Source organism: Apteryx mantelli, chromosome Z (genome assembly GCF_036417845.1).
Source record: "Apteryx mantelli isolate bAptMan1 chromosome Z, bAptMan1.hap1, whole genome shotgun sequence".
NCBI lineage: Eukaryota > Metazoa > Chordata > Aves > Apterygiformes > Apterygidae > Apteryx > Apteryx mantelli.
Genome location: NC_090020.1, coordinates 16,058,166 through 16,072,749, shown reverse-complemented (window position 1 = coordinate 16,072,749; position 14,584 = coordinate 16,058,166).

Genomic DNA, 14,584 nt, shown 5'->3' with positions numbered 1-14,584 from the left:
CCCAGAACCTGGGGCTACACTAATCTTACTATTTTGTGTTCTAAACATCTAAGAGCTCAGAAAGGTCTTTGTTTCATTGCTCCGCATAACCTTATTCCAGCCTGCTTTTCTTGGTAGCTTGGTTTTTCAAAAGCAGTATTTCTGTTTCAAAGGGGAAGCCTGATGTAGTGGTTTACACTAAAGGCTTAAAGGCATTCTCACCTCTACACAAGCCACCCAAAGGTGGGACAAGAGGAGATCTTTTGCCAAACACAGTCACTGGCGAGCTATTTCTTGACTCACTGCTGTGCTTCTCACTGCCTACAGGCTACCTAATGGCCAACTTCTGTGACCTGCGTCATGTGGACAGGCTGCCAGTTTGGGTAGAAAGGCACAGCCCCTGTAAAAACTGTTCCATACCTGTTTGCCTGTTTGCTTCTTTGCATTGGAAAGGATGAAAAGAGGGCATATGTATGCATTTCCATAAATATACATCATGCTCCCACTCCTCCAAAACATTGGTCAGAGCATACACTTCTGGGATATCTTGCTTCAGAAGAATGACAGACAACTGAGACATAACTCTACTGATTGAACACCTTTTCTGTAAGACTGGGAGACAGGAAACCTCACACTTTTATCTGATTTTGATATTGACCATTCCTTACTGAACCAGTAAAGACCACAATCCCTCTGTCATCCTCTGTGCAGCCACTCATGGCACAAGAAGTGGCAATAAAGACCTATCGACATCAGGTTGTAAACACTCCTCGGTCTTCAGCAGAGCAGAGTCAGGCTTTTTTTTTTCCTTTTTCTTTTTTCTTTTTTTTTTAAGAAAACCATGTATTAGCCTTCGACACACACCCAGGCTCTGAACAACAGCCGAACAACACTGAGTGAGGAAAAGCCATACAGAAATGAAAATTAGTGTCACAGACAGCCAAAAGGGAGGAAAGAAAGCGCAAGATACACGTTCATTAGTTATTCTGGCATGGTCAAGGTGCAACAAAAGCAGCCTTGACCTTCTCACTGATGTCCTCCTGCAAATTCAAAGCCTATTTTGCTATATTTATGGTGGGCTAGCTCGCTCATTGTACCATGTGCAAGAGATTTTGTACATGATAAATTTATTTCTGAGGTAATTCCCTTCATCAACAACAAAGCTCTGTACAAATATTTCTTCACTCTGTGAAGTTCAGGGGTTGAAATCCTAGTTGCTTAACTTTTTTCAAGGCATACGCTCAAAAATATGCAGAAAATTCAATCTGTGTCAGATGACTTCAAAAGCCTTTTCCAGCTCTTTCCTTTCTATGCAATAATCCATTAAATAATTTCTCTGAAGATAAGATCAGATATGGCTAGAAGCTAAAATTCTGTGTTTAAGTTAACCTCTGACCTCCTCCTCCCTTTTGTCTTCAAAAAGTCTGCCAAGTTCTTATGACTGTCATATATTTAAAGGTCCATTTGTCATCTGAATAAAGTGACATAACAATGTATTTGTACTTTTTTATTCTCTCTTAAAGAAGACAAGAAAACATTCCTGTACCAGCAAGAATGTGCCTGCACCATAAGAGGAATAAAAAGCTGGCTATTTACATAAACCAACTATGAAAAATTCTCATTTCAACAGATTGAAGGCCCTTATGTTAACTAAGGGTGCCAAAACCTTGTACCATGATTTTTTTCTCTTAAGATTAGTCCATTCTCTTTTTCCATAAGCCTGAGAAAGTATTTTGTTTTATTTTTTAAAGGTTTTTGCTTACTTTTATTTTTCCTCAAACCTTGTTAAGCAGGGATATCTGAGATTTTTCTGAAAGAATCCTAGAAATCAGACATGTTTGTTATGAGATTTTATAGCTTACTTGAATAAAATGGCAGTTTAAATATTCAGCAAAGACTTCCTTTCACCCAAATGTTCTTTGTGCACTGGAAGTAAATAGAGAGCAACACACAGATACAAAATAAACAGTTAAAATATGATTAAAACCTTTTCTTCTGTACTGCTTAGTTTCTGCTTTTGTATTTTCAACAGGTCACCACTTAAGGCAAATAAATAAATAAATAAATAAATAAATAACAACCTCCTTTCCCAACCCTTTCCAATAAAAGTAGTATACTTTGATAAAATGATTGGAAAATGAAGTCTTGAAAAGTCTTCTTTTGTCTAAATTATAAAACATCATCAGAAGCGATATAAACCCATTACCCCTTCTCTAAAATCTAGAACTAGCACAAAGCAATTTCCCAGTGGTCCTAACATCAGAAGTACTCTTCCATCTTTGGCAATCTTTGCTTCTTCAGCAACACACTCCACTCATATAGAAAAGTAGAAAACCTAGAAGAAGTTTAGAGAACTTACCAAAGAGAAGAAAAAAAGTCCAACAGTCAAAAACTGTATAAAACAAAATTGCTGCTTTAGGGCTGAAAATGTAGTTCACCTAATTCAGAAGGCCAATTCCAATGCCAGGCATCCTGGGTGAAAGACACTGTAAGAGACCTTCCTCAGGTGAACAGCAGAGTAGTTATGCAGCAGGTGTCTAAAGCTCATTGCAATAAGAGAAGTATAGTAAAAATGAGCATCTTGAGTTATAGGAGAAAACCTTTACTGTATTAAGTTTTCTGGTGAAAAACTGAATGTGTCATGGCAGTTGAAGTGACAAAGTTTTCTACATATTTTAGAAATACTTTACTTGTTTTAAATAGAAGATTCAGACCTTTCATTAAAAAAAGGAAAAAAATAAATGTGTATTTGGCCTAAAAATCACGTTTTTAGATCTCAGGAGTTTAAAATTTGAGGACAAAAATATTAGCTTTGCATGACGCATTTTTCCCTTGTGGGGGTGGCTGTTTGAGGCTCTGGAGCCTGATCAATAAACTGAATGAAATTCAGGAGTAATAGAAAGAAAAATAACTGACTCTCATTTCTGCCAAAGCAGATAATTCACTGATTGCTGCAAAAATAATGCCACCTGATAGAGGAGTAGGTATAATACTGCTAAATCATCTTTAACCTTCAGAAAAAGCCACATTGTTGAAGCTGTGACTCTGCCCACCGTTATTATCCATATACCAAGCAAGACACACATGTAGAAGACCAGAAACCAGTCATTATTTTGAGAAATGTAAAGAAAGAATAAAGAATAACATGGCACTGAAAAATAATAGAGAAAATCTTTATGTGACAGGACCAGACTAGAACTGCACTGATGATGCAATTAGTTATGAAAAGGAATCTGTACTATTTGACATACTAAAGAATATAGTGTAAGTCCCCTCCTTTTTACTCGGTCTCACATCTATTTTAAACTTAAGAGGCCACTTCAAAGAACCACAGATCTCTAAGGGGAAATATTCCAACCCCATCTCTTTGCATGGAAAATATGAAACTCTCAAGTGGGGAAACCTCAAACATCTATTTCTGTCTTCAGACAGATTTTGTCTGTAACTTAACACGGCTACAGAAATAACCAGCCTACCCCTCCTGGAATCACAGTGGGAAAAACCCATGCTCTGTTCCCTGCCCCCCCCCCCCCAATCCTTTTTTGTCTCCTCTCTCTGATGGGAGAAGGCTGAGCCTTCAGCTTGATCAGGAAGATAAAGTGATTTCTCTAAACCAAGGTTTAGTTACCATTCCTAATGTCCTGCCCCAGCTCAAAAGTAAGACAGATCCTACACAAACCGGGGCTCACCTGGATTGTCAAGGTGTAAGCTAGAAAGGTTTTGAGTTAGAAACACTTTTTCTATGTGGCGGGGAGGAGGCACCATTTAATCAACACAGGAATATATTCTTCACCACTTGCAAATACTTTAACATTGAAAACACATCAAAAAAATTTTTAACCTCTTGTATCTAATTTTGAAGTTAGTGCTTGCTGAGAATTTTACTGCATTATGCAAGGTGATATTTATTTAATAGAAGAGAAAAAAAAAGAGAAAAGAGATGTATCAAAACTGAACCAATCTCCCTGGGACACCATTTAAATAATAAAAATAAAAAAGCCCTTTTCTTCCTACTTTGTAATAAAAGCATTGAAATCTTGACATTTTCTCATGGGACATGAAATCTATTTTCTGACTGGCTCTGGACAGGAGATCTTGAGCAACTCTAAGCTCTAGTGTAACACAAATCATAATAAAGACTCCCTGTCAAAGCAGATAAGGAAAGTGCCCTTCAGAATCAATCTAGGTTGCTGCAACGACAGACATGACAAACAGCCTGACAACAGGAACAGAAAGATTGAGGAACTGAAGTGCGGACAAAACATCAGTAAAATGGGAACTGGAGACCTTGTGGGCAGATTTAAGGCAATGCGCTTTAGAGCTGCACCTCATCTCAAACCAAAAATGTGCAGCTACTATCCCTTTCCAATGGGTTCATCATAAAGTGTCAAGCTCTCACCTGGGAACACCGTGCAAATGGTGAGGTCTGTGCCTCACCCACCCTGGCATAAGAAAAAAACATCAAAGCATGGGTCCCAACTCTGAACATGCTAGCACATGCTTTCTTTTACAGCTTGACCATCTGTTTCTGTCTGAGCACAGCTGTTTGTTTTCTTTCTCTTCTTGATGATACCTGGGAAGCCCAAAAGTCCTTTCACAGAGGAATTTGAGCCCTTTGGGGTTCATTCCTATCATGTCTCCTGTGTGTTGAAAGCAGGAAGCACATGAAATAAGGTAGAGGTGAAGTATTTATCAATAAGCGAAGGGAGGACTGAGTGAAAACATAGAAACCATAATTTATGGAGTTAATTTATCCCACAATACTTTCCATATGTTTATGGTCAAGGAGAGATTTACAACTTTGCGTGAAGTCTTACCATTACTTAGGTACTGACAGTGAAAACAAGTAACATTATTTTCATGAAATGGTTGTTGCCTTTTGCTTGGCTTTTTTGGCCCTTTTTTTTTTTTATTTCCTAACCACTTTTAAACCACTGCATTCCTTTCCCAAACCTTTGCTGCACCTCCAGCTGCTGGGTGGTGGGAAGGCAACACAGAGATACAACGCAGCTGCCTTAGCTGCAGAGCTCACGTGTCCTGGGAAGGGGTGAGACAGCGACACCGGCAGGCCCCACCTGATGCTGTCTGCCCATCCGTCTGTGGTACAGAGGGCCAATAAACCTTAGTCCAAAACGCATCCAAATCAGTGTGAGGGTTTCTGGGAGTTCAGTGAGCTTTGGATCAGGACAATGGAAAGCATCTTTAACCTGCCAGCCAAGAGTGAAGCAATGGAATAGGAAGGAAATTAAATAAAATTAAGCAGAGGGAGAAAAAAAAGAGAGAAAAAAAACTGATCTAGATGGGATGACGAACTGTGAATCAAAGATTTCTGTCTTCCCCCATTTAACACACTGACTGCTGTCTCAGCTGGGTGTTTAGTACCATCTTTCCCCTTGGTTTATCTCTGAAAAATGCAGAAAGGTTCTGAATAACGTGGGGCTTTGTAATTGAAAATCTCTTGATTATTCAAGGAAGACCTCCCTCCTTTTGAGGAAGACTACTCTGAGATTAGTAAATTAGCATGCAAAAATTCCTTTCAGATTTGCAGATAGTTCTGAAACTGTTAATGCCCATTGAAACACATATATTATGTTAAAGTTCTAGTGGTGGTGTTCAAAGTTTAGTTGGTGTTCAAAGTGAGAACTACCATTATTGGTCAGAAATAGAGAATGCTACGCCAGTGAGTAAGAAAAAAGAAAAAGGAGAAGGGGGAGAAATTCAGGGCAGCTTGCTCTCACAGGGGAAGATGACCTTTAGTATTAGAAAAGTCACCTTGGCTTGAATAAACAGTGAAGGTATGAATATGATTCATCCTATTCAACATTAGTGTTCCCTGTCTGGCTGTGAAGAGAGCACATCTCTTTTGAGAGACAGCCCTAGGGATAACGATGCCCTACACCAGATATGGGGTTAGTCTTCATCACAGCATGGAAGTGCTGAGACACTTTGGAAAGTTGAAATGAGAAGATTATGCTGTATATGGCAGGTTGCCACTGGTAAGTGCGGCAGTACAGGAGCCACAGATTGAGTCACCAAGAAAGGAAAGAAGGGCAAGCACAGTGCTTGCAAAGGTGACATTTTTCACAAGTACAACAGCCTGGCTATATATTTAATTCCACCACTGAAAGAAAGCTGTCTTGCCATGACACCACTGCTAATTCAATGCCTTCACCCTCTTCCTCACTTTGGATCACTGTTTCATTGCTTTTCTCCTGCATAGTTTTATGCAGGTTTGTATCATCAGTCTCAGACTACACCCCAGCAACTTCTAAGGCCCTGGCATCTTGCATAAGTCTGTCCTTCAGAAATGAGATGGAGAACAGCAGGTACACGGGCAGCTCTCCCCTGACTACTATGGGAATAAAAAAGACATTAGTCTTGTTCCTCTTCCAGGAATGGGGAAAAGGAGGGGGCGGGTAAAAGACTTAGACTCTCTGATCCTGACATCGTTTTTAAAAAGGCTTCAGTACAATAGAGAGATACCTGAAACTGTCGGATTGGATCATACTCAAGAACACTCAGGTCCATCACCCTGCTGCTGGTCACAGCCCTCTGGACATGTCAGGGAAAGTGTAAGAAGGCAGGTAAGGGATAATTTGCCACATCATCTGCATCCTTCCAGCTCTAAAGGTCCAGAGAGCTTTACATAACTTCCAAAACAGAAGCTAAAAGGACCATAGTTCTCCACAAGCTTCAATATTTCTGTTGTGCATGTAAGAAAATGCTTATTTCTTCAATTTTGCTAAATTCATGGCCACAGTGACGCCCAGTGGCAGTGACTTCCATAGCCTGGTTATATGTGCTGTGCTACAGACTCCTTACCCTTGCCTCCATACGCTGCTCTGGCTCCTACATTTCCAGAGACTATCATAGCAGCCAACAGCAGAAGGAGGCCTCTCAGCTCCCAAAATAACTTCTCTCCTGTATGCTCACAAGCAGTGAATGCTGAGGAGGCAAGAGATTTCTTGGTTGCCCTAAGACTCCAGATGAAAAGGGTTGTGTATGAGCTCTCGTCACTGCAAGGTGATGAGCCTTCCAAAATACCTGATGTATTTTCTTCTCACAGTATTCCAGGGAAATAAGGATGTGCTACCATCTCTGTCTTGGAAATGGAAACTGAATCACAGACAACTTGCTTCCCAAGGATGCTAAGAGCAAAAGAGGGACTTGATTCAGCTGCCTGTAATGCTCTGAGTCCTAAGCCATACTTGCTCCCTGGTTTCAAGGCGGGGTGAAGGATGTGCTGTTGGGCCAGGTTTGTGCCAGACACACTGACAAGCTGTGGGACCCAGGGGCGATGCTCTGTCATTGTGAAACCACCGAGAGTCAGAAGGGCGGTACTCGGACAACTGACTCGCTGCCGGCTTTGAAAATACATAATTCATCCTCCTGCTCACCCATTAATTCCTTTTCTGTTCATGTACCTGCCTGTCTCTTCTACCACACCACAGGGATGCACAGAAAATACTTGCTCCATTTTTGGTACTGTGCCTTTCTGTACCGAACAGCTCCTGCCGTTTTCTAGGAGGTAGGTTAGGGTGGGTCTTATGGCCACTCCTGCTTTGCAGCCGGCTTCCTGGATCTCAGATCCTGCTGGTATACAACCTGAAGCAATGGCTGGCTGCAGCCAGCCCGCGAGGATGCTAGGCTGCTGAGACAGCGCCGAGAGGGAGAAGCCAGCGCTGCTTGGGGATGTGTCTGTAAAATAATCCCCGGCAGGAGCAGAGCTACCTGTGAGCAATGGCACAAACGTGAAACCCTGCTCCCTTCCCTTCCCACCCCAACCCCACCCTCCTGCTCCTCAGACAAAGGCACAGAAGGTGAGGTATCTGAGACAGGTATCTCCGAGACATCTCAAATAAAACCGAAACAAACTAGACAGTTACTGGCACTGCTAGATCAACCCTCGTGAATCGGTCGCCATGGAAACATGCTCGGGAAAAGGGATAGCAGCCACACAAACAGGGAGCATCGATACTCACGGTATTGCTGGGGTGGGGATTTCCTCCTCAGCCTGCGTGGGGGTGTGTTCAAGCTGCAGGGTGAGCCGGCGCTCGGTCGCTCTCGTGCCGTTTTTATCAGAACCCTTTTGTGAGGTGGAGCTCTGAGCCTTTTTTATTTATTTATTTTTAATCTCTTCCGTGATTTCTGCCTCCTCTCTGCAGGGTGTGAGGAACAAACTCTAAGGACGCCTCAGTGCTGCTTCCAAACTAAAAAAGAGGCAACCAGAATATGCTCTTTCTTGGAAACTGTAACAACACTCCTGACTCAGGCTTTTTGTGTGGGTACCTACATCAAGCTGTTAGGCACACACACTGCAGATCAGTAAAATGAAAATGCAACAGAAGTATCTAAGAACAGGATATTTTACTCTACATGCACTGTGTGTACATATATGCATGCACAAATAGCACAGGTGCTGCATTCTCAGGGGCATACTCTTAAATGTTGCATTACAAATATCTGTTTACTACATAAGACCTGAAGTATTTGGTAGAAAAACTTTCATTTTTCTTAAAGATTTACATCCTGCCTGTCTTTAAACATGTGAGTAGTTCTGCCTATGTGCTTCTGTATGTGCCTTCAGTGTAAAATTTGCCTTTACAGTATGCCACCAAAGTAAAGGGAAACTCTTAATCTCTCCTGTTAGGGATGAGGAAATGTGGATTCCTGAAATTAAGGGCAAAATCCAATAAGTGCTCTAAGAAATCTGCATATTTAAGTGCCTCCTCCCCCCTCAGTCAAGATAGGAAGAGGAAAGGCTAGAGATTTTCAGCCAGTTGCTGTGGAGGAAAAAGTGGTGCAGCTGATGGGGAGGAGAAAAAACTGCTGCTTCTAGGAGAGATTTCCCGTATGCCCTGTTCGTCCTTCAGGAATGAAGGATTTCTGCAAAATGAGAGCTGGAAGAGCCAGCCACCACTGTTGCAGGTATTAGTGAAGTTGGAGGCAGTGTGAAGCTGCTGCTGCCTCTGCTCCCATCTTGGGCCAGCTCTGCTCCTTCTGCTCCTTCCTTGCAGCTTCTGGCACCCTGAGGCTTACAGGGACTTGCTGAACAGGAGACTGCTTTTCTTCATTGTGTCCAAAATCCTCCAGAGGATTTACTCATTCCTACAAACTTTCTGCTTCCTCTCACGTCCCTGTACAACCGCAATGCTGGAGCAGTCACTGTCCCTGCGGATGATGTGGAAGCACAGGCTGCAGCAGGGGCGACCTCATCTTCTGTTGAATTCTCCAAGATCCAGAAGTGTTAAGAGCTAAAAGAGATGCTCAGCTGCGCCATGTGAAGAGACAAAAGGTGCACACTCAGGAGAAGCCTGCACTGCCTTACAGAAGTTTTCTCACTTTGAGATTATGTTCCAGACTGGACTCTATGGCATTCGGCTGAGCTGCTATAGCATTACCATTTGTAATGTAACGAAGTGATATCCTTCCCATTTAACCTAATGCTAGTATGCCATCAGAATATGAAACTTTAACATCATGGACTATAATGGTTTCCTCTAAGTCCTGCAATGTTGGACCGGGGCCAATTTAGAATTGTAATTTGTGGATTATTGCTGAAGTAGAGCTTTTGCTGTTTTACCAGAGTAACTTTCTAGTATTATGCAGGAGAAAAACATGATCTATAACATTTTTATCACAATGAACAAAAAAATGAACTAACAAAAAACCCCCCAGTTTGCATAAAATTTTAAGAGAAATTAGGCTCCCTATCTATGAGGTTGGATATGGTATTCAAGCATTCATGTATTTACATGCAAAGCCTTCATGTCCATAAAACAAAACATAACAAAAATATTCACGTTAATAGAACATAATACTTCTCAAAGCAATACTGTATACATCTTTCTAAAGTACAAAGCCTGAAAGAGCTTTCTTAATCAACCACTGTGCTAAGAATGATGCTGATTAATAATAATTAGTATCTATAGCCAATTCACAGAAGGTGATTATGTAATCCCCATAATGACTGTCATTAGGTGAGTGATTAACATTATCTTATTACATTTCACTTATTTAAGGTTTTTTCTGCAGTAAATTCCTGGAAGGCAATGGAAAGGATGTTTCTCCATTTTGTTAAACACAGCAAAAAATATGAAATAAGCTTCCTCAGCCTGAAGACTTGAGACAGAGAGATTTTGTCCAGCTACTCAAAACAGACTGAATAATTCTAGCCAAACAGACTTTATAGCTTAGTAGAAGTCAGAGTAATGGGCTAAGTCTCAGCTCCTCTGACACTGATATTTTGCCCTTTCCAGAGAGTGTGTGCTGCCTGCTGCAGGAGTGCCACTTCGCTTAGGGCTGGTGAGGCTGGTCCTGCCAGCTCCCGTTCCCCAGCCCTTGCTTGCACCCTGCCCTCGCATCTGCAGGACGTGCTGCAGTCCATGGCACAGGCAGCCCGTATGCGGCTGGTATTTCTTTGAATAAGTGCCTTTTCCTGCAGTGCTTTATGGTCCTTTCATTGTTTCAGAGTGGCTCCCAACTTGCTGGCAAGATGGAGAAGTTAGATATTTTAAATGTGAGTACTTAGAGGAGACAGAAAATAAAGACCACCTTTTTAAAGGTATTTAGATCTCAACCTCCCAGAAGCTTCCTGGATCTCCTAGAAGAAATTCAGTGCAGGTGCACACTTGTGCTCTCTTGAAATCTTAAACTTTCCAGGCCAGCCTTTTGCTGAATCATGATGAACTCTGTTCTTACTTCTCTTTATTTGCTCTTTTCAAACTACTTCAGAAAACAGTTTTTTGAAATCCTGTAGGACACATAACATCCGCACACTGTTATTGTTTTCTTTTTTCATTTCAAGCACAGTGTAGGAATAAGAGAGTCAAAATGACATAAATGAAAGCTGTGACAGACACAGAAATATATATGTACATATGTGTGTTCATATACTTTGTTTACAAAAATACACACATATACTTGTTCACTTCTGTTCATTTTAGGAACAACTGATTTGCTATAATCTGTCTCCTTCATTTTCAGGAATTTCCTGTATTAGCTGTATTGGTTTATTTTGATAATAATTTGTTCTACCTGCATATCAAGCAATCTTCTTTTGTCTCACACACATTTCAGAGCTGACCTGAATGCACAAGATCTGCCTTGGTTTTGGTGCTACAAAAAAGTACTGGGTAAGTCTTTGAGAAGTCAGAATGGGTTGGATGGGTGGCTGGCCAAATATTTTATGTTTATATGGCAGTTTGGTATGGACAGTAATCATATCATCAATCAAGCCTGCTGAGTGCAGTCATAAATGTTTAGAAGCAAGGGCAGATCTTATGTCATTTTCAAATAAAATTGATTTGCTATCTGAGGATCCAACTGAATTATTTTCCAGATGAATTAAAGGGAAGACACTATATCGTAATCTGAATGCTTGGACACTGTCCTGCAGTTTTATACTGGGTGGAGGGGTCAAGAAGGTCTCTTAGAAGACAACAGGCTTGTGGCTTGCAAAGGGCTGAGCAGGTGAGCTGGGGAAAGATCGTCAGTCCTGGCTGAGTCTGCTCCTGTTCGTATCCATGAAGCGGACTGCAGCCAGGGGAAACTGAGCTAGAGGACCAATGACTGACCCATTCTGCTTCCCTGCTGCCTTGTCTCCCTGTCCTTCAGCACAAATTTTCATTCATTTTCTCTCATTCCTCCCATCCTCCCTCACAGTCAAGTGTTAACAATCTGCACCAGTCACCTCCGCTCTCTGAAAGAAGTCAACAGCACTTCAGTGTCAAGAAAATCACTGTGAGAGCTGTGGAGGATCTGAACAATATGCCTCTTATTCCATTCAATCACACCCTACTGTATGTGTCTGCTTTCTTGCCATTGAAATGGGCTGTGGGAAGAAGCAGAGTGTGAGCAAGGTGAGCACGGAAGAGCAGGGTATTTACCAGGTATGCAGGTGGGTCAACAGCCTCCTCATCTCAAGTATGTGCAGGGATAGATATTGCATGAGACAAAGCAAAGAAGCACAAGCACACTAAGGCTCTGAGTATCCTTGAGAAACCTAGATGTCTGGCCGCCTTACTCCTTCCCCTGGCTTTGGCCTTCTCTTTGTATGGGGGTCCTGGGGAAGGAAGTGGAGGTAAATGGGCTTGCTGCCTTCCATCCCATATGCATTTAGTAGGAATGAGGTCCACATTTTCCAGAAATTCAGACCCATGCAGCTTGAGATAATGCATGTAAAACAAGACATTTCTGTTGCGTGTAGAACTGAGACAAAACACTTCGTAGACCTTCTTTGAAAGAAAGCAGGAAACAAAGGTTAGGTTGTTACTCTGTGAGTGACAGTCTGGAAGCAGATCTTTGCAAACTGCCTTCTGTCCCTTATTCAGGGTGAGAGGCAGAGCTTCAGCAGATTCCTGTAGTAGCAAAAAGGAACTTTTTAACTTGGGGCCGACTATCCAAAGGTCATGGTGTTGGAAGTGACCATACACATTACTCAGGAGAGAGGTCAGAGGAGAGCAGGGGTTCGGAGCAGGCCACACAGACAGCTTCATGCCTCAGTTTCCCCATGTATGAAACAACATTAACCGTCCCAAAACAGACACCTCAAATCCTTGGTCATGTGGAAAATTACGGCTGTCCCAGCTTCTTTCTTCCATTTTAGTTTGACAGTGGTGCTGCACTGCTGAAACTTGGAATCCTTATCCAGCTATGGGAGAATAAGGAGAAAGCTCATGTTTCTAGATGTGGCAGAGGCTGGGGGAACAGACAGCTATTTCAGCATCTGAGAAGGGCTGTAAGCCACAGTCACATATCTATTCCTGTCTCGTGTTCCGTGGACCTGGAGCTTTAAGAGTTCTGTAAGTTTGCAATGGCCTATCACTAGATAGAAGGCTGCATGAAGCAGATGACAGCAGAGACCAAAGATCAGATGCTTTAGTGAAGCCAAGGGAATGATTTTCTCTCTGCAAGACAGAAGAGAGTGTCAAGTGCCTGCTTTGCTTAATGGTGTTTTCTTTGGCGATGGTCTAGGGAGTAAATGTGCGGCCCATCACGAAGCAGGACCATGGCTGATTACACACTGCTGTGCTTAGGAGAAATAAATACGTATTCAGAAAGAAAGGTGCAGCACAGAAGCATATAACATATGCTTTGGGGGCCTCACTGTCTGTTTCTGAAGGGACCTCAGAGATTACCAGGTTTACTCCCTTCCTTCAAGTGACACTCAGTTGAATAAACATTGGGAAAAGCATTCCTGAAGTGACTGTTGTGTGTCCAATCTGTTATTAAAAGCCTCGAGTATGGGGGTGCCCTCATATTTTGGGTTTAAGCCTGAAACCATCTAATCATGGAAAATGAATGGACCCAGGGACAGAAGGAAGCAGCAAAGGCAAAAATATGGACTGAAGATCTGTCCTTCTGCAGTTGCATTAGAAAGCTATATTCTGAGGTGGAGCCACAGATTTACAGGCAAAGCCAAAGTAATTGTGAGTCTTTCCACTGACGTTACCAGGCCCTTAAGTAGATGCATTCATAACAGTTTCTAGCAGTTACCATAGAATCAAAATATTTTAGATTAAAATTCATTTTCACAGTGCTGAATGCAACAATGACATCAGATATTAGTGCAATTTAGAGAAATAATGTGTCTGTGATTTGTTCTGGATTGCAAAAGTTGGTTGCATGCCATGATTCACAGGAGTTCAAACACTTCTGGCTCTGTTGCAGCTTTGCCCAATTCAGAAAGCTACCATTTAGACTGAGCATCTCCAAGGACCACCACTATCAGGCATTTTGCATTCTGCTGAGCAGAAATGCTCTCAAATATACTCCAGCTCCTTACCGAATCTGTAACAAAGAATTGTGACAGTGCTGGTAACTTCTACAATATAAAGAAGGTTGTCTTTGTGATTAGACATCAAAACATGGTGCCTTTGGTGCAGTTCTGCAGTATGCTCAGATTACAATTCCCAGGTGCAAATTTGCCCAACACTTCAGCTCTATCATTAGTATTGCCCAGGGGAGCACCCACTCCAGGTCCTGTAACACAGTACAAGTCACATAAACAATCCTTCCTCTTTTCTGTTTGCAATATGGTTGCATCCAGCATGACCATATACTGAAGACCCTTCTCAACAATACACATATTATAATCCTGTTACGTTTGCTGCATGTACAATACACGTGTTGAAATGCATAACATCTGTTCCAATCGTCATTGTCCTCTGGGTTCCTAAGGTCCTCCCTTTGTGTGATAACAGAATACCAAACATGTTCTGAAAAAACAAATGAAATATTATTTTCTTAATTGTAGACTGTGATCAGCAAAGTACTTATGTATAGTCCTGGCTTTAAAATTTAGCATGTGCATAGGAGTTTTGTTGAATAGGGTTGGACTTAGGCTATGCAATTTGCTGCTAGTTTCTCAACATTTAGTGTCTCTGCCCCAAAAATCAGTTTGGGCAAGTCTTAAGAAGCACTTTACATGAAGAAACAAATTTGTTAGTTACTTCTTAGAAACAATGCAGGCATTATTCTCCTTTTAAACTTTTTATGTCTTTTTTTAAACTGACAGTATAATGCAAAAACTTCCTAAACAACAAAAAAACCCTTACATCTAGAATGTTCAAAAATGTCTCCCAGTAAAAGCCATGCATGTATT